Genomic DNA, 21,340 nt, shown 5'->3' on the forward strand with positions numbered 1-21,340 from the left:
AATCCTCTAGTACATACTTTGGGTATGCGCCTCTGATTGGTACTCACAGGATCCACCACACATCTAGCAGTGTGACTATAGCCTCCCCCATCGATAGATGGAAGCTCCCTGTAGGTGTATGCCATCGCTCTATGAGAGTCGATAGCTGCATTGAATGGGCCCTCAGATTCGGCCACTCATGTATGTGCTCTAGGTCGCATAGTCGCATGTGTCCCCAATCCGCATCTGTGAGCCTCTCCTATACTGCCATGGTCGGAGGATAGTGCTCCCTCGACCTAAACACCACTATGTCCTCCTACAAGATAGACGTGCAAAGTATCAATTTTTCTAGCCTATGATGTCCCTAGAATGGGCCATCTTCCCTCCCCTCATTTTGGTCTAACCCAATTGACACACCCACTAATCATCGCAAACGTCAATATGGGCAGACGCTAATTAGTAGAGATACCGATCAGCGAAAATGCTGATCGACAAAGACGCTAATACCCGTAGATGATAACCTTATATTGTCTGTGAAGATGACAAACTATTTTTCATCATCTCTGCTTCCCCTTCATTTGCGAAGATGACAGGATGCACCCTGTCATCTCCGTGTCACCTTTCGCCCTTTTGGCATCTATGAAGACAACAAGATCGATCCTGTCATCTCCATGGACATTAAGATTCATGTTTTGTCATCTACACAGACGACAAGGTGGAGACTATCATCTCCGCCCAAGTCTCATTTGCAGTGCATTTGGGGTATAATAAATGCGCCTAACCTAGCCTAGTCCTACCAAAACACGAAGAGGATCAGATGACTTATCAGTGGGCCCATCTCGACTACTTGCTAATACTCCTGAATGCACTCAACAAGCTACAAAAAATCAATAGGGTCCATGTTTTCTCTGGATGCTCTACTCATGGTGTGACAATGACCTTCGTTGAGCCCCTTGGAGGATTATATAGGCCCACCTTGCGGACCCCGTTTTGAGCCCCTATCTTCCCTAAGCTTTGTCCATCCCCTGTTTACCTGCAAGTCATGCAAATGTTGTTATTGATTCCCATTTTCTCTGCTTTTTCTTTTTTTTTAAGACCTTTTTTGCGAAAATTGCCCAAATTTTATTTTTTGTGCAATTCTTGTGAGGGGGCACCCTCTTCCTCTATCTTCGCCATAGGACTCCCTCCTTCTCTGGGGTAACCTGTATTTTTTTCCTTTGATATGATGTCGTCCTGACATTACATCAAAGAGGGGCAAAATGTAGATGCTTAAAATCATCCCTAAACACTATATTAATTAATTTTAATATTGCTCATGACATTGTAATTAATTATTAATTAATTAATTTTCTCACATTCTTCTACTTATTTAATTAAATTAATTAATTAAATGAGTTCATTCTCTTAAGTATTTAAATCTAATTTAAATACTTCTAGCCTTAATGTGTTAAATTAATTTAACACATGATCCTCTATGTTTCCCCATTTTTAAATAAATTTTATTTATTTAAACCCTCACATCCCATTAATTCCTCTAAACTTAAGCCTAACCTAGAGCCTAGCCTATAACCATCATTTTCATCCTCTTAAACCTACTCCTTCTCTAATCCCACTTAATCATTTATAATCTTCTTCCTAATCCCCCTCATTAGACTAAGAGTGTGCTCACACGTGTGAGATGGCATGCCTACACACTCCCCTTTGCACTCTTGTCTCCCAATCTTCTTCTCAAGTTTGCTCACACATGTGTGAGAAAACTTTGAATTCTTGACCATTTGCATGGCTTGCATGTCACCTTATGTGGCATCTACATGGATGCCACCTAACTAAGCCCTCCCTCAAGCCTACAAATAGAGGTCTTGTCTCAAGCATTTGGCATCTCCTATTATTGCATTGTTACCATGTCATTTTGAGCCTTGAGTTCTCATGCTAGAGTTTGCATTGTAATTTGATTTTCATAGAGATTTCTAAGTGCAGACTAACTATTGGGTAGCTAATTTAGTTTGCCTAATGCATTTTTAGTCTAGTTTCTTCATGTATTAGCATCTCTATTTCATCTTAGTTTAGCCTGCACATCTCATTAGTTTCTTAGTTGCATTCCACAGTTTCATCCTTGAATACCTTCAAGTATGGCTTTCTCCATAGCCATTTTTTGAGGCATTTTTCATTTCATCTAGCCTAGGTTCATATTTCATTTTCATTCACACTTGCACATCCACTCAAGAGATTCACTCCATTGTTGTGTTTGGGAGAGCACACCAAACATAACCCCCCATCTTAACACACCAATAAGGCCTCTTATGGGTGCCCTTGTTGAGCTATAGAGGTGGCTGGAAGACTTGATTTGTTGGCCACTTTGAATTGCAAAACTCAAGCAAGCATTAGTTTAGTTTTCTTTCATTTTGATGAATTCTTATTACATGTTTTGGTTTGAACTAATGTTTGATTTTTGATCTATGCTCTCAACAGGTCACATTTTCTAGCACACACTATCATCACTCATGAATTCATGAGCTTCAATAATCCTGTCATCTATCATCTGAGCCTCTAGCTACAATTTGTTTTCTCTTTGACCATCTTCTGATGCTTGACATATCAAATATCTTCTCCTTATATCATCAAAATAGTTACTTCCCCTTGGCAAAATTTTGAGGTCTTTTTGTTGGGCTTTCTCTGGTAGTTCAACCATTTTTTGTCTTTCGCTTCTCTGTTTTTCCCACTCAGAATTCTCAGGAATATCTTGTTTAGCTTGATCTTCCTCTAGTTGGTCCTTGGAATATCTTTTTCTAATTGCCTCTAGAACTTGGGATGCTAACTCATGAAAATTTTCCACGCATTTATCCAATTTGGACCAGTAGTCTTCATCAAGATAAAAACCTTTGAATGATGAATTTGCCTTTTTCATCTCATATTCAAAACTAACAATATCCCTATACTTAATCATCCTCTTCCTACATACATCTTCATTAAGCCTATCAGTTATGACATCTTCTTGCCACATGGGTTTTGTAGGAGGAAAATTATATCCTCTCAGACTTTTTAGGGCATGTCTAATTACAATGAATGGGTCATAGGTTCTAGCTAGACCAACTGGTTTTTTATAGTTTCTCAAAAATCCATTGGTTTTTTTAATGGTATTTTTTCCAATCTCAACATCTCCTACTTTGGTGATCTACATAGGAAGGTTCCCTTCTTGAAACCTTTTCCTAAGTATTCTCTATATAAGGAAATCAACTGCCAAAATACTTCTACAAACCCTAGCCTCTTAGGGACATATTTGGGTAAGATATGCGGTGGCTGAGGGAATGCATAAACCCTTATAATAGTATACTCTTCAAATAAAAAGACACTTCCCCAATCATATGTCAATTGCTTTCCAGCATCATAACACATTTTAGGTTTAACAATCTTTCTAACATTCCTAGGGATTCTTTCAACTAACAATCCTATCATCTTTAAAACTAGATACACAAAATCATTGTAAAAGGAAATGACATTAGAATATGGATAGAAAATTTTCCATACCCTTGTTCACTTTTGTACTAGTAGTCTGTCAACCTATTCTTGTGTTGATTTGAAGAAACTCTAATAAAAAATCTTAGCATTCATGAATAGGATCAAATGCATGAGTAAGGAATAATGATGGAAACTGAAATCCTTCAAATTTCCTTGTTGGACAAAAGTGATCACCTTATGGATCTGATCAATGATATATTCCAAAAAATCATATCCAATATTATGATTTGGGTCTTGGATATTCAGAACCATAACATAATGTTCTCCCAAAGCTTCCATGGTTCTATTTGAACCTAGGGTTGTGTTAATTCCAAATACAGTATTGTGAAAGTATCTTTGGAAGAATTCCAAGGGCATAATCTTGTCAATATCTTTCCTTTTTGGAATATCTCCCACATTCTTCTTTGTAGATGGAATATGTCTAGTCATGTTCCTGCCCATGTAGAAGCTCTTATGATTCTTGAAATTCTCAGTTAACTTCTCTATCTCTATTGGCAGTGAAATAGGTCCTTCCAACTAGAAAGCTTCTAGAAATGTTTCTTTATCCAAGGATAGAAAAATACTTCTATCTTTTCTATGAAATGACTTGTTGACAGGATTATAGCATCTAATTAGTGCTTTCAACAGGTCCACGTCTACAAACACTTTAGGCATAATTAACTTGCCTAAGTTTCTTACCCAAGGGTTACAAATTGGAACTTTCTCTACTTTGTTCTTATAAAAGTACTAGAACAACTTGTATCCAATTCTATCAGGAACCTCCACATCTCTACATAATGCAATGGATCTTTGAAAACTAGGTCATTGGCATTTTGAGTATTCATAGAACCAAGCAAAATATGAATCCACTCTTCTACAAATGTGTTGGGTAATTTTGGTTATGCAGTTGATTCTTCAATTACTACTTGTGCAATTAATTCTCCTTCTCTTTGAGCCATTTCTACAAGTAATTTTGTCAATTCTTTAAAATATATCAAGAAAAATTAACATATCCCTATTTTGAAACTGTAAAGTCAATTTTGAAAGGGCTTCAATAGTCATAAAAATGAAAGATTTTGACCTAGGTTTTTTTAAAAGGGTTAACAAATTTTAGAAACCCTAAGCAAGGAAAACACAACTCTTTCATGATTTTCACATATGTTTTTGACAATATTCCGGGCAAGGCAAAAATCAAACCAACATATTGAATGCTAAAAAATCCCTAGAAATCACTCTGCAACTTGAAATTCACTCAAAAAATCTCCCTATCTTTCAAACCTTATTTTATTCTATAACGGGAGCATAGCATTAATGGCATTTAAGGTCAGCACACTTGAAAACCTATCAATTCTTTAAAAGCTGGCAAAATCTACACTTTTTCATAGCTTTGTACATCTAGCTCATGTTCATTTTTTCTAGCTCAGACATGGTCATTGAAATTGCTTTTATGGATGAACCTATAATGCATTTCAGATAATGCTCAAATTTCCCAAAAAAATTTAACAAATTTACAATACATTCATGTTATAGAAAATAATGAATTTTTACAAGTTTACTATTTATATCGAAGGAGTGTCTTATCAAATAAAAGAAAATAAATTAAATCGATATCACTCCATTGAAAGCAATCTTCATTATTTGAAGTTGTGAGGTTGCAATGGAGAGCAGAAATTATGTTAAATGGTATTCACATCTTCACATGCAGTTAAGGGTAATCCAAGGTCAAGGTGGAAAAGTTGTGAAACACTTTGTCCCCTCATTTGTAGGGTTAGGACTAAGGTTAAGAATCATGGCTACAAGGCTATGATAAATGATAAGACAATCAAGTTAGCAGTCGCAACATCACACGATTAAGAAAGATGTACATCTGGTAGTTTTCAAGAGGCAAGATGGCTAAGGATAAAGGCATCGCATTATCACATGTAAAATAAATGTTAGATCCCAGAGCATTGTAAAGGTATAAAACAGTCAATTTATGAGGTTCGTAAGGTCGCTGCAGTTAGTTCACTATTAGTCCTTAGATAGTTTTGACATTTGAGTGTCAACACATTTAATCACTTTTTGTATTGAAGTCAAGTCAGATTTTCAGTAAGTGCTTAGTGACTTTAGGTGTTAAGCAATATATAAGTGTTGAGTGACATATAGCTGCCAAGTCACAGTTGATGTCGAGCAAGCCAGAATGTTTCATATGTCGAGTGAGCTGAGAACATAAATGTGTCGAGTGAGATAGAGTGTAATAGGGGCCAAAAAATCCAAGATAGTATGTGTGTTGAGCATCAGTAGTTCAGTGTGTGTCGAGTAATACAGAATTAGCATATGAGTTTGTGCCCTTAGAAACTCAGATGTAAACCATTTTTGGAGCTGACATAGAGAGATTTTGAAAGAGGAAAAGGATAAAAATGAATCTTTTACATTCCCTATGCGATCTACATGCAACCAATCGGAAAAATGGAGAAGAAATGCAACCAATAAGAAAAATGTAAGGAATGATTAGGAATTTGAGATTCAATATGGATCATAGATCCATACCTAACCCTAAGTCTTCACAATCTTTAAAAGGAGGTTGAATAACCCATTGCATATGCGGATGAAAATAGTGTATGGGGAGATTATAGAAAAATTACAGTGTGAAGAAGGAAAGACTTAGAGGAACAAAATAGAAATTTCATATCTAGTTGATCATAATAGTACAAGGGACAAGAGACATGATTAGATATCAGATCTTAGAGGATCAAGATCAGAGAGAGAGCAGCTCAAGTACCTAAATCTAGTAATTAGAGATTGCATACTATTAGGTTCATTTTTCTAATACTTTCTTGCCATTGTATTAGAAGTTAGAAATCTTATATTGATAGGTTAGCTTAACAGCTAGGTAGAAGAACCTTTGAAGAAGGTGATTAAAAATCTTATGTATTAGGTGGGTTTAATAGCCTATTGTAAATCCTTTAATAGGGTGACACTTCATGTAAAGTGTTTGTAAATCCTCTAACTAGGTCACTATTAACATAGTGTAAAAGTCTTTAATAGAGTAGGCCTTTCACAGGGCAGACCAGCAAAAGTGGTTGAACATTTATTGCCACAATGATTTTTGTGGGTACCATCCCCACCCTAGTTTTACCTTCTTTTTCTTGGAGGGTTTCTAGGTTACCAAATCTGGTGTTATGTGTTATTGTATGTGATTTACTTCATATTCATTTATATATTTACTTGCATGCAGTTTCCTTTTCAATTATATATTTAAATTGTAGAAAAGAGTTAAAAGTGTTGTACTTTTGATTCACCCCCCCCCCCTCAGAAGTACACTCCCCAATTTAGACATTCCAACAATTGGTATCAAAGCATAGGTTCTCATAAGGAGAAGCCTAACAACTTAGAGAAAAGGTGTAATGCCCCGCCCGGAGATCCTTGGAAACAAGGATGAAATACAAGCCAAGAATTTTTTTTTTTACAAGTATGAATGCACATGACAACATCATATAGGGATCACAATGATTGCAATGGAAGACTTCACCACCATCCCGGCAACCAACGAATCTCCAAACGCCACTACCAAACTAACACACACAAACAAAGCAAACAATGACAACGCACATGATGAGGGCACAAGAAACAACCACTCATCAACAAAACACCAAGATGGGGTAAAATGCAAAAACTTGAAATTTGGCTAAGCCTGAAATCCTGAAGTCCTGAAAATTGGCTAAGTCTGGATTTCTGAAGCCCTGAAATTTCCTAGAATCGATAACTTATCTTTGAGATGTCTGAAACCTATCTCAAATGATTTGTCACATATATTAAAATATATCTTAAGTATAAAGAATTAAATATACGTCAACTTATACTTAAATGATATATTTTAAACCCTGAAGGACTACAACAGAAACCCAAAAACTAAATTTCAAAAGAAACCTCCTGAATATAAAATGCAACAACATAGGCTTGAAGAACGCCCAAAAGGGTATTCAAATCAACTATCAAAATGATCAGAACACTACAAAAAGTGCTCGTTGTTGGCACGCGCAGGTTTTAACCAAAGAGTGTGTGACACTTTTTTACTAAGGGAGGGTGACACTTCTCCCATACTGCGTGCAACACTTCTTAAGAAGGCGTGCGATACTGGAAAAGTATCGCGCGACATTTCTCATGAAGTTGTGCGACACTCTTCCAGTGTCGTACGATACTTCTCCAGTAATGCGTGCAATACTTTATAGTATCGTACGACATTCTTTCTATGGGTGTGTGATACTTTAACAGTGTCGCACAATGCTAAACAAATGTCACTCATAGAAAACAAAAACACTTCAAGAAACTCGAAAAAGGCCAAACACACAGAAAAAGCTCCACACCGGGGAGTACCGGATCCATATTCTGAGGTGAGAGCACTCGAACAATAATAGAGTAACTGAAAGATAGAACACTAGAATCTAACCATCTACCAAATAGAGAAGGGAAAAAGTACAAAAAGGAAACATCACATTCAACTGAAAGAAACATCACAATAACATAGTTAACATTGCAATGAGAAAAATAACCAACTAAGTACGCGGTTCCTCCCAACCGTCAATAGCATCATAAGACCATCGTGGGTCCTAGCCATCCCCCGCGCGTAACATCCCAAACCACCGACCAGATCATTGGTACTATCGTAATAGGGACATCACTACTAAAAAAATGCAACAAAATAAGCATAAGGAAATCTAACATGCTAGTAGAAAAGCATAAGATAATCCTATAGTAGCTAACATCACCTATCGCATGCTAAACAGCAATAAGCAACAGATATGCTAATACAACAATTCACAGCATCTAATCATATGTTAAACATCATGATAAGGGAATGCGCCAAGTAAACTAACATCATCTAAACATGATATACAAGCATCCCAATGAAAGCATAAATCACATGAAATCATACTCCGAAACTCAAAGTACCAAGTGAAGACATCTAGCAATGGTCGCACTAGGAAAAAAGATTGTCTCTGTACACCAATCCCTAGCAGTGGTGAAGGTAGCTACGCCTCCCAACCATGTGGCACCCATAGGTCCACACCCGCTATGCTAATGGAGATAATGATCCAACCACAAACACACATAAAATACAACATCCATGGCTAACACTCACGCTAGACAGTATGATGGCTGCAACCAAGAACCTAAGACAATGCAAGGAGTACAGGTCCTAATCAGACACTCAAAAGGCTACTAAGTAGGGACTGACATCATGGAGAGTCGTTTGGCATCAAAAAGCCCAAGCTTGGATCGTGTGTCCTCAAACTTAAATGGGTGCTCACACATTGTGTCCTCGAACTCAATCGGGTGCTCACACATTTTACTTATCATAAGTTTTATTAACAATCACACATTTTCTTTAATTATCACTTATTTAAAACTTCATATCCTTCGTCAACCTTCGGCGCCATAAACGCCAAGCTGCAAGATAGAAGCCCCCTCCATATGCTACCTTACCCTACCCATGCTCATCCTACAAAAAGTGCCCATGGGCATGCATACTCCCATCCCAACCCCAATGATCATAACTTCTAGAAAATCCACGAAAGATCGAGCCTCGCAACTCACCCAACAAATGTACGCGCACGTACTCGTGTGTGGCGCACCACCATCACGAAGATCATAACTCAAGGACAAGAATGAGAACACAATGCAAAGAAAACACCCAACCGAAAGCAACTCAAGAGGATGGATTCTACATGAATCCCAAAGCCAATAAAACCATACATCATAAAATCACTCAACCGGCCTCAATCTGAGAGTATGGATTCTACACGAATCTCAATGATGCGACAAGACCAAACATCATGAACCTACTCAACCGGCCTCAATCCGAGAGTATGGATTCTACACGAATCCTAGCATTCACGAAAGAAAAGCAAAGGTCTAAAAGATACAAAAATAACAGGTATAAAATCACTCAACCGAACACAATGTTAGGAGTACGGATGCAACATGCATCCCAATGCAACATAAAAGTGTAATAGTGGTCTGGCTGATATCCAAATGGATCATCCAGGTCCACGTCCCACATTGTGATAAGAAAACTTGAGAAAACAGGGTGGCACGCAAAATGAGGTAAAAACCCCAAATTTTAGAAAAATTCCAAAATTAAAACCCATTTGGCCTTTGGGTTCAAAAACCCCAAAAATCCAAAAATAAATGGAATCGAACACCGTATGAAAAAATGGCCAGCATAACGGCGTAAAAACCCAAACCCCCATTTCAAAAATAGGGAAAACGTTCATACCTGACCAACCAGGCAGAACCAACAAACAGAAACGGAGGGGAACACTAGTTCTCATCCTCCTAACATACAGCTACAAGAAATGGAAGCAGAAACGGAGTAAAACCAATAAAACAGGAAGGCCCTACCTAATGGAAAAAGGGGCAGAATCCGAAACTTGCACGATAAAATAATCAATCCGCCAAAACTGCTAAAACTGACGGCAAAGCAAGAACTCCTCGAGCTGAATCCAACGAGACCAACCTCGTAAAGATCCCAGGCTCATAGCTCCCAGAATGAACAAAACAAGAATCCTACAGAAGAGGATTTCCAAATTGCTCTCCAAATTTCAATTTCCAAATTGTGATAAGTGATTTATGAAATCACTTTTCCAATTCTTATTCACTTTTTGGGTGAATAGTCAATTCTGGAAAATAGCTAGCTAGAGTAGTTAAACTCCAAATCGACCCAAATGAAAATAGGTTATTATCCGTAATGGAACTTCACCTTAAGGCAAAGCTACCAGAAATTAAATCTGAAAAGATTAAAACCCGAAAACCCCAAAAACATAGAAAAACACTTAACACTTTCGCAACAAATGCGAACTTCTAAATGCACAGACACACTCACTAGTCTAATCACATAATGCAAATGAGTTCGGATTTACTAATCACCGAAAGGTTTAAATTAAACATTTAATAAAGGATACGTCGACCATACAAGGACAACATTGGTAAAATATGAATGGCTGAATCACTAAATCCATGTTCCACTACCAGGGATATAAATCTTGCACACTAAACAACACGATCAAGTGCAATTGCATATAATAACATAGCCAAAGAAATAAATGCATTAAATCACCTAATTTAACCATTTATTTAATTATATTAAAATAATCTATTTACATCACTCACACAACGCAGGAATGAAGTAAATAACCATAGCATTAAATCCATCAAATAACATAATCATTGGTATGTCCAAATACCAGATAACCAGATATCATCATGAAACACACTGTCATCTCAAAATGGCATTTTCATGCAATATGATTAACTGAACAACATAGTAGTCTAATATCTATGATATTGGAATCAAAGAGTAACATCTGACCCTCGGGTCTTCTCAAATGTAAACATAACATGAGTAACAAATATCTCTCTAATCAGAAATAAAACAAGGTAAATGTCCGTAGCACATAACCAAATAATCCAACAAGAACAATCCATTTTAATTACTTAAGCATTTAGTAATGATTGATTACTCTGCATTAAAAAGGCATTTAAAACACATAAGCAAACACAATCATAAACATGACTAACCACTGCTACAGAAACCTAGTCCAATGTAGCATGGTAAAAAGTACACAGTGCAATCTCTGCACACATCTCAAGGTAATCACGGAACAACCTCATGATACCACATCGATCCTGGTAACCACTGGCACAAACCTCAGTGAACCAAAAATCAAATCACAATCTCAAAGATCAGTCAAAAGCATAATCAAAGCAACTGATACAGAAACATAAATCCAAACACCTCAACAGTGTAGACCACTCAGGGTCACAATCATGATCCATCACAACAAAAGATCAGCAAGGTTGCATCCATCAGGATGACTAACAAAAGTCAAATGGGAGAGGCACTACAAAAGGTCTAAATATGGAAGTCTTCAAACTTGGAAGATCATAGACAATCAAGTGATTGATGTGCATCTAGCTCTACACAAAATGGAAGAAGCTAGAGAAGAGTTAAGAAAATTCTTAAAAAGAAGGAAGGAGATAAGCATAGCTGAAAATGACATACACTACAAGGAGATTGATACCACATAAGTTTTTTCCAATGGAGACTCCAAGGAATTTGATACAGCAATAGCAAAACTAATGGAGAAAAATGGGGCACAAGCTGAAGAAATCAGATTACTCAAGCTTGAACAAGAATCACAAGCCATAATTCTTTGTGAAGTGACTGAACAAAAGAAAAGAGCTATTGAAGACAAGGCCATGATAGAAGATGATAAGAGAAATCTTACCAACAGACTAGAAGAGAAGACAATTAAATTTGAAAAGATTTCAAACATGCAGCTAGATGCCTTAAGCCAGATAATGAATGCTTATCATGAGCTAAACATGAAGGGCATTGAGATCTCCACCTTGAAGATGCAAAATGAATAATTGTAGAATTAATTGACAAGAGAAAAGGAGATAGCAGAAAGCTACAACAAACCCAATGAGGCTATCAAGTACTTTGAGCAACTACTGAAATCACCAAGGGCTAGTAATGATACTTCAGGACTTGGTTACACTAGCACTAAACAAGGAGAATCGTCCAAGACTATAGAAGAAAGAAACAAAAAAGGTAAGAACACTAAACCTACTTGTCATTTCTATGGTAAAAGGGGACATACCTCTAATGTGTGCAGGAGCAAGAACAGTCATCAACATGATAAGCCTACCAATGCAAGTTTTTGTCACAAGTGCAAAAAGAAAGGACATCAAGCACATGAATATAGAACCAAGACCATGAGGACATCAAAATTTGAAGATCACTACTACAATTGCAAAAAGTATGGACGTAGAGCATTTGAGTGCAGATCAAAGCCTATGTGGACACCTAATTAGCCTACAAGAGGAAACAACTATGGTCATCACTACAATTGGGATTACAATACCAGGTATAGTTGTCACTATTGTTAGGAATATGGACACATTCTTGAAAATTGCATAAGGATGCATTTTAGAGGAAGTTACAGTAGATGGTTAAGTCAAACTACATGTTTCAGTTGCTTGAAGACTGGTCATATCAGCAGGAATTGCCCAACAAAGTCAAAGGCATCCAAGATAGAAGTAAACAAAGAAAAAGAGAAGGTTGATGTTGAATAGATAAGAGGGCAAATGAATAAGACTTGGAAGAAGAAAGATGATTGTAGCACATCTAATGGAGGAACCACTTCACCCAAAAGGTCAAGTGATCACACTCCATCCAACTAAGAAAAATAGATGTATGGGACTGATATACAAAGTTATATCATACATCATTCCCAAAGAACAAAGGAGTATTGGAAGGAAGAAATTAGCATAAGAAAAGATGCCAAGAAAATTTTTGAAGAAGATGTCGAGTTACCCTTAAATGTTGATTGAAACTCCAATGGATGTCGAGTTTCCAATAGCTACCAAGCTGATAGTTGAAGCCGAGTAAAGTAGAAGTCTAGTGGAGGCCAAGTAAATGAATTACAATGGGAGTCGAGTCATGTTGAATCCTTCAAGTGTCGAGTTTACAGTTGCATACATGAAGCATTTAATGCTAGGTCTTTGAAAGGTATAAGGTCAAATTTTATTCATTTTTATGCCATTCGAACACAAAGCAAAGATAAGAAGAGTGAAGAGGAAATCAAGAAGCTACCTTATAGTCATTTGCATGGATTTCAACAGCAAGTTAGCACGAACTCATCAATTCAAAGGTATTTAACAAGTGCCAAACTACACAGAGTTAAAGTTTTTAATATGTTTAAAACCCTAGTTCGATAAAATGGCCTCTAGTTCAATAAATCCCAAGGCAAAGAAAGATCATGAGATCCAACTAGTTAGCAATGAAGTCAAACAGTCTAAATTTAGGCCAATTCTTGAAGTTGCCTATAAAAATGACCTGGTTGGCGGATTATCTATTATCCCACCTAAGTTTGTCATGGTTCAAGATGTAAGGAAGTGCTAAAATTGCAAAATTGGTGCCATAGGTGACCTAGAAATCTTCCATGCCTATGATAAGCTATGTGACAATGGGATATTGAAGGACGAGTTCCAAATTTTTGAGAAGAAGGGACTAACCAAAACCCTAGTTTTCCCTATGGTGTTTAAAATAGAATGGATTCACATTGTTTTGAGTTGAATTCATGATGGATATTTATGGTTAGAGATAGAACCTATCAAGATTACAAAGAGGATTGTGCATAGGGTTACTAGTCTCCCAACCCTAGATCGGTCAAAGACTTTGAGAAGTGACAGAAACGAGGTTATAGAGAAGAATACTGGTGTGAAATGGAATAATAGGGGAATGAGTATTGATATTGTTACTAAACCCCTGCTTGATTTTGCTATGAGGATAATTTCACATAAATTCTATTAATCCAATAGACTAAACAATGTACCCTACATAGCTATTGATGTGGCTTATAAGTTGGTGAAGAAAGATCATACCTATGATCTAGCAGAATTTATTTTGCAGCAAATTAATGAGAACCTAGGAGCTATAAGGAGATCAAAAGGTGCTCAATGAAAATTTCACTCAGTTCTTATGTGCATATTCTTTTATGTGATGGAAAAATTCCCTTTAATTGGGAAGGTGAACTGGAATTCTAACAAGTCTGCAGTAACACAAATCAATGAGTTCATTGATCTGATGGGTGACAACTTTGAAGCCCAAATGACTAGCTACTTTGAAGACTTTAAGAATTCTATGAAGCAAAGAATGAGAATATCAGTTTCATTGGTAGAGAAACATGTCAATGACATATGTTTCTTGGTTGATATTGACTACACCTACATCCAAGCAGCAATACCAAGGGTAAGATGGCTAAGGCCATTAGGATATGAATTTGATGTGGATGAAGCCTCAGCAACAATCACAGCATTGCTAGCAGAAGAAATTGATAAGGTAGCTCCTCACTTTGGAACATATGATTTTGTCAAGTCCAAAGTTGAGAGTGAATTGAAAATAGCCTCTATCATCAAGAAAAAGGATAAAATGGTAAGGAAAATAAAGAAGACATTTGGAGCAAACATTGAAGGAGAAGCAGGAGAAGAAGAAGTAGAAGAAATGGAAGGAGATAGTAAGAAAGAAGAAGAGCAAGGGCAAGGCCCAGTTGAGCTGACACAAGGCCAAGGAGAAGACAAGGAGGAAGGTTCCAAGGGAGAAGAAGCTGAGGAAGCACCAACACCTGCCAAAAAAAAAGAAGAGAAAGGCAGAAAAATAGCCTTCAACTCAACCTAAGCCCAAAAAGGTCACCAAACTAGCTCAAACTAAGCCAATAGAAACAAGGGCCACTACAAGGGCAACCACTCAAAAGGCCAAAGAGGAATTAAAGGAAAAGAAGAAAGCCACTACATAGCCTATTGAAGAGCATAAGAAAAGAAGAAGGTATGTGGCTTAGCCAGATACAAATGATGAAGAAAGGACAGAGTCAAAGGACATAAGCCAATTTAAAGTGGTAAGTCATCCTACAAAATTTGCAATTGATAAACTATGTAATAAGATTAAAAATTCATATTTAAATGATTTAAAATCTATTAATTTCAATAAGCTCAGTAGGGAAGAGTAGAATAAAATAGAGGAATCTATGTATGACGTGATGGCAGAATTCAAGAACACACCTCTAGAGCTTGACAATACCATGCCAAAGGAACTATATGAGATAGTTGAGAATAAGTGGCATTATTGTCTAAAGATGGAAAGGGAGATCATAGAATCTACCCTAGCTCAAGTGAAGCCTGATATGACAAAGGCTCAAATAACCAAGGCAAACAAGAAACATAGTGGGAAGTTTGCACCCAAGTATAGAGCCTTTTGCATTCTTCAAACCAAAGTTGAAGATGTTGTAAATAAATCCACACAGATATGGAAAACAATATATAAAATTACTAATGATAAAGTTGAGGAAACCAATAAGGTACAAACTACTACCAAATAGAAGGTAGAGAAAAAGAAGGCAGAAGAGTAGAAAGGAGAGGCAGAGACAAAGGAAATAGAAGACAAAAAGAAAGGAGAAGAAGAAAAGAAAGATGAGGAAGAGAAAGGAGAAGAAGAGAATAATGAGAAAGAAGAGGAATCAGCTAAGGGAGAAGAAACTATGGCAATAGTTGATCAGCAGCAAGAGCAGCAAGAAGAAAAATAGAGTGTGCAAGACACACAATTGCCACCTCCCAACCCTCCTCACACAACCACTACACCTACAGAAACAATAATCATAAAGGATTCTAATGAAAATAAAACTTAGAACATCAATCCACTTACTGCAGAGGATTTCTCAAAGATCCTTCACCAATCTACTCTATAGGCATAGTTGTGTACAAGCCCTATATTGGTGAGTGTAGATGAACTACAAAGAGTAGTAGCAGCCCCACAAAAGGAAAAGGTGAAACCTAATGATCCACCTTTCACATACATAGCTACTAGGACTAAAGTTTTGATACTTCCACCACCACCTCCACCAAGTGCAACAAGTGAAACTATTCAGATGCCGAGTGCAGAGGAGAGGAAATTAAATGAAAAAGAAGATGCAGCAAAAGAAAAGGAGCAGGCTACAATTCAGACATTGGTAGAATTACCAAAGATTGGCACTCCTACTAAGACCATTTCGGAGCCGAGCACTGATTCTATCCCCTTGTAATTTTCAACTCCAAGCTCGAGTTCAACAAGAGTGACCAGGGTATTTCACTATGGAGACCCTGAATTAGATGAAGATATTGTGATTCCTTCCTATGATTCCAAGACTATCACAATGGCACAAATGATTGAAATGCAAAATGTGTTGGATATAAGGATGAGGCAAGAAATACTGAGAAAGGAGTTCAAACACAAGCAAGCACTTCATGATATAAAGGACATCTTTTTGGATGCTCTCAGCTTGCAGTCACTAGATGAAGCCAAGCCAATAATTAAGCAACTATTAGACATAGTTGACCAAGTGACAAATGAAGACCAAGACACCAATGTTAAACTCATGGAAAGGTGAATGAAAAGATACCAAGCAGGATTGCACTTGAATAGGTAGATTTGGCCAAGAAAATTGATAAGGTCAAAATTTTCCTTGAAAACATTTTTTCATTGTATAGGAAGTTGTGTGATTTTTCCAATTTCACACAAGAAATGAACCCAAGAATAATGAGCTTGGAAAGAAGCTTGAAACTCTCAAGTATGCAATGACCTAGAGATCTAACTCAGAGTGAGAAGCATTTTTCACAATCTCTTCACACACAAAGGGAGTTAGTTGTACTAACAGCAAAGGAGGCCAATATCAAGGCAAAATTGATGCAAATTCAGTCCTCCATAACTCCTCATTTAGAAGTCCTCCACAAGGAACAAGTTTATGCTAAAATATTTTTAAAGAAAGATCCAAATCTTTCTACCCTTGTTGGACTTGTACACCTTGTTGCAGAGACTGCCATCCAACACAAGTCACTTGACATAGCTTTGGAGAATTGGGATGCAGCTCTAAAAATAATAATGGAGGTAAATAGTATTTTTTTGGCTAAGTATGGTATTACTCCTTAGAACCCTTTGACATAAGTGTCAAAAAGGGGGAGATAATAAGAAAAAGGAGAGATATATGTTTTGATAGCCAAGAGGGGGAGATACAAAAATTTTGGCAATCATATGGAAAGTTACTCTGATAACAAAATGCAGATATTTCATAAGCATTAATATATCAAATACAGAGACATAGGTACAAAATATAGGTACAGGATAGAAGATAAAGAGTATCAGGTGCATTTCGCATAGAATTTTGGTTGCAAGAGTGACAAGGAAAAAATAGCTCAGGGGGAGTTAAGGTATTTTGAACAAATTTTGAACAATTTTGAAATGTTGTGGATAAGATACTCATAAGGATAGACTAGTAATGTCTAGTTAAGTGTTTTTGACACTCATGTCAAAGGGGGAGATTGTTAGTCCTTAGATAGTTTTGACATTTGAGTGTCAACACACTTAATCACTTTTTGTATTGAAGTCGAGTCAAATTTTCAATAGGTGCCAAGTGACTTTAGGTGTCAAGTAGTATATAAGTGTCGAGTGACATATAGGTGCCAAGTCACATTTGATGTCAAGTAAGCCAAAAAATTTCATATGTCGAGTGAGCCAAGAACATATATGTGCTAAGTGAGATAGAGTATAATAGGTGTCGAGCAATCTAGGACAGTATGTGTGTCGAGCATCAGTAGTTCAGTGTGTGCCAAGTAATACAAAATCAACATATGAGTTTTTGCCCTCACAAACTCAGATGTAAACTATTTTTGGAGCTGACATAGAGAGATTTCGAAAGAGGAAAAGGATAAAAATGAATCTTTTACATTCCCTATGCGATCTACATGCAACCAATCAAAAAAATGGAGAAGGCATGAAACCAATAAGAAAAATGTAAGGAATGAGTGGGAATTTGAGATTCAATATGGATCATAGATCCATACCTAACCCTAAGTCTTCACAATCTTTAAAAGGAGGTCAAATAACCCATTGCATATGAGGATAAAAAAAGTGTATGGGGAGATTATAGTGAAATTTTAGTTTGAAGGAGGAAAGACTTAGAGGAATAGAGTAGCAATTTCATATCCAATTGATCAAAACAGTACAAGGGACAAGAGACACAATTAGATATCAGATCGCAGAGGATCAAGATCAAAGAGAGAGTTGCTCAAGTACCTAAATCCAACAATTAGAGATTGCATACTATCAGGTTCATTTTTCTAATACTTTCTTTCCATTGTATTAGAAGTTGGAAATCCTATATTGATAGGTTAGCTTAACAGCTAGGTAGGAGAACCTTTGGAGAAGGTGATTGAAAATCCTATGTATTAAGTGGGTTTAATAGCCTATTTTAAATCCTTTAATAGGGTGACACTTCATTTAAAGTGTTTGTAAATCCTCTAACCAGGTCACTATTGACACAATTTAAAAGTCTTTAACAAGGCAGGCCTTTCACAAGGAAGACCATCATAAGTGGTTGAACATTTATTGTTGCAGTGATTTTTGTGGGTATCATCCTTGCCCCAGTTATACCTTCTTATTCTTGGAGGGTTTCTAGGTTACCAAATCTGGTGTTATGTGTTATTGCATGTGATTTACTTTGTATTCATTTATATGTTTACTTGCATGCAATTTGCTTTTCAGTTATATGTTTAAATTGTAAAAAAGAGTTACAAGTGTTGTACTTCTGATTCACCCCCCTCTCAGAAGTACTCTTCCCAATTTGGACATTCCAACATTCACATTGCTATATAGAAAATTAAATATTGATTTGATTTTAAATGTGGTTTGTGTAACCACATGAACATATCACTTTGCATCTGAATTGATAATCAATGCCTTAACTGTTCTGAACTTATTTTGTAGGGTCGCAAGCTCAAATTTTTAACTTCGGTTAAACCTTGCGACAATGCGGTCCTAAGCATTCACTACTCCATTTGTATTAGTTCTCCTTGAAAATCATGCAATAATGATGTGAAATCAGAAATACTTCAAAATATGACAACTTATCATTCAATTTTCACTTGTATTCTCAAATATGAAGATGAATACATCACAAAATGGACACAAAGATTGATTGGACCAAATGCAAATAGCATAACACTAAAAATTGCATAAATTTCAGAACGCAACTCCACATCCTGTAAATCCTTTTATAGGAAGGATTGCAACAAGCTTTAGATGGGAGGACACTTGTCAGAATTTAATTTGAAAGAAAATACACAGATATTTTCATTTGGTTACAATACAAAACATTCTTTGTACTTGGATCAAAACTTTGGATGCAAGTGCAAAATTGGTAGGTTGCATTATCAACAAGTATCTCTTTATTAAATTCAATTTGTCTTTAGCTCCTATCAGCATCCATGTTTTTTCTCTATTATTTATGCCTTTAACTACATCCTAACTAGATCTTTTATTGTACTAGTCATTGTCACCGGATGGTAGGGCTTTGATGTCTGCAATGACTTCCCATATGGAAATATTTGTATCTACATTTAGCCAAGTGGCATTTCTAACTGCATCCTACTCATCAAAGCATTTGATTCACTTGGCATCTGTTATTGCCTTGACTTCAGCAATTACTTTAGACATTTTTGCCTCTATCTTGTAAAGCATGTTAATTATATCATAAACTATTGTAACACTTGCCTCATTGTTGCAATAGGCTAAAATCCTAGGTGATGATCAAGGATATCATTAAAATAAGTTAACCACTCTACCCGGTCTTTCATTTTTCCATCATTATTCAAAATTGTAGGCATCAAACCAAGTGTACCTATAGAAATTATCTTCATCTTATTTTGGATCAATTAAATTTTTCCACCAAAGAAACCGTTTAGATCCTTTATTGATCATTTCTCTAGTGTTTACAGTGGTTTTCTTTGGAAATTTTGTTTTTTGTGCCATCATGTGTACCAATCTATCAAAAAATGGAGTATATGGCCCCCATGTAGTGAAAATTGGAGATAACATAGCAATAGCTTCTGAAGACCTATATTTTGCTCCTTGTATTGTAAGATAATTACTTTACACATTTTGAGAAACTATCTTTAATGCATTTATTTTGTGCATCAAAAAGCTTTTGATTATTCTAATTTTAGTATCCTTTCTTACCTCCAAATCTTCTTCATCAATCTCCATTCAATGGTCTACTGCCTCCCCTATTTTAGGTACTTGGCCTTCTATCTGCACACCTTTGCCACAAATCTCTATAGCAGTTCTAACAATTTTCTTCAATGATGCTACTTACATTTCTAGCTTTATAGTCTTGTGTTGCAAGAAATATGTTTTCTTCATAACTTCTTATGGTTTTAATGAACTTTTCATAGGCTCCTCCAAGTTGAGCCTTCAAAGTATCCATGTTGTTTTTTCTCATCAGTGCTACTGAAGTATGCATCTCATATAGTTGATCACTGGAGGTAGACTGCACATGCCAAAAAATAACATTCCCCCTAGGGGATTCCTTGATTTCCATAAGGGTGGGCTTATCATGCTTTGGAGCTAAACTCTAAATTTCTATAGTCTGAGCATCTATGTTAAAACCTAACCCTCTTATCTCTCCATAGGGATTCTCATCTTCAAATCAGATCAACCTCTCTTGTCTTCTTATTTGGTCTAGCAAAAATGATGAGCTGATATCCCATCCTAGGAAAACAATCATACCACTCCTTATCACAAAGTCTCTTTCTTCTTCAATAGTGAGAGTTTTACTTGTGGGGTCATATTCTTGTAGTTTATGCACTACTCCAGCAACCACTTTGTCAGAAACACATGGCTTCATTTTCAAAGATAATTCATTCTACTTTATTTTAAACAAGAAACTTTTAAATTCATTAGATTTGATGAAGTTTTCATCACTCATAAATTCCCAAGCTTCAATGATTCTGATGTAGGAGCATCCTAGGTTGTACTTCTATCCTACATGTTTTCAGTTTTCCTAGTTTCTGTTGAGTTGCAATGTCTTGCATTGCCAAGTTCTTAGTGATTGTCAAGCATTTAGTGGATGTCGAGCTTCCTAGTTGATGCTAAGTTCTCAGTTGTTGCTGATTATTCTTTGGTTTTTGAGTCATCCTTTGGATTTTGAGTTCATGTTGTTTTTGAGTTCATTTGGATGTCAAGTTCATGTGGATGTTGAGTTTGTTTGGGTGTTGAGTGTCATTATTTCATGAAGCCTTCATTTATCAAGTTTTTTGTGTGTAGTTTCCTATTGAGGCCGACCTTTGCATTTAATTTAGTATTAGATATCTATTGTGAGATAACTTTATATAAGAGTTTATTTAGTTGTATTTGCAACAGGTGGACTTGTGGTCGTGCGTGTATTTAAGAGACCTTGGTTAGAGTCTTAAGGGGGTAACTTAGAGAGAAGGAATAGAATGCAAAGTTGGATCATCA

General features: G+C 36.4%; 1 pseudogene; it reads left to right on the forward strand.

Moving 5' to 3' along the window:
• Positions 1 to 460: 460 nt before the first annotated feature.
• Positions 461 to 21,340, forward strand: part of LOC149554041 (ABC transporter G family member 11-like) — a 47,230-nt pseudogene continuing 26,350 nt past the window's right edge.

This window comes from Cupressus sempervirens, chromosome 6 (assembly GCF_028749045.1).
Source record: "Cupressus sempervirens isolate cs-2001-9-10 chromosome 6, ASM2874904v1, whole genome shotgun sequence".
NCBI lineage: Eukaryota > Viridiplantae > Streptophyta > Pinopsida > Cupressales > Cupressaceae > Cupressus > Cupressus sempervirens.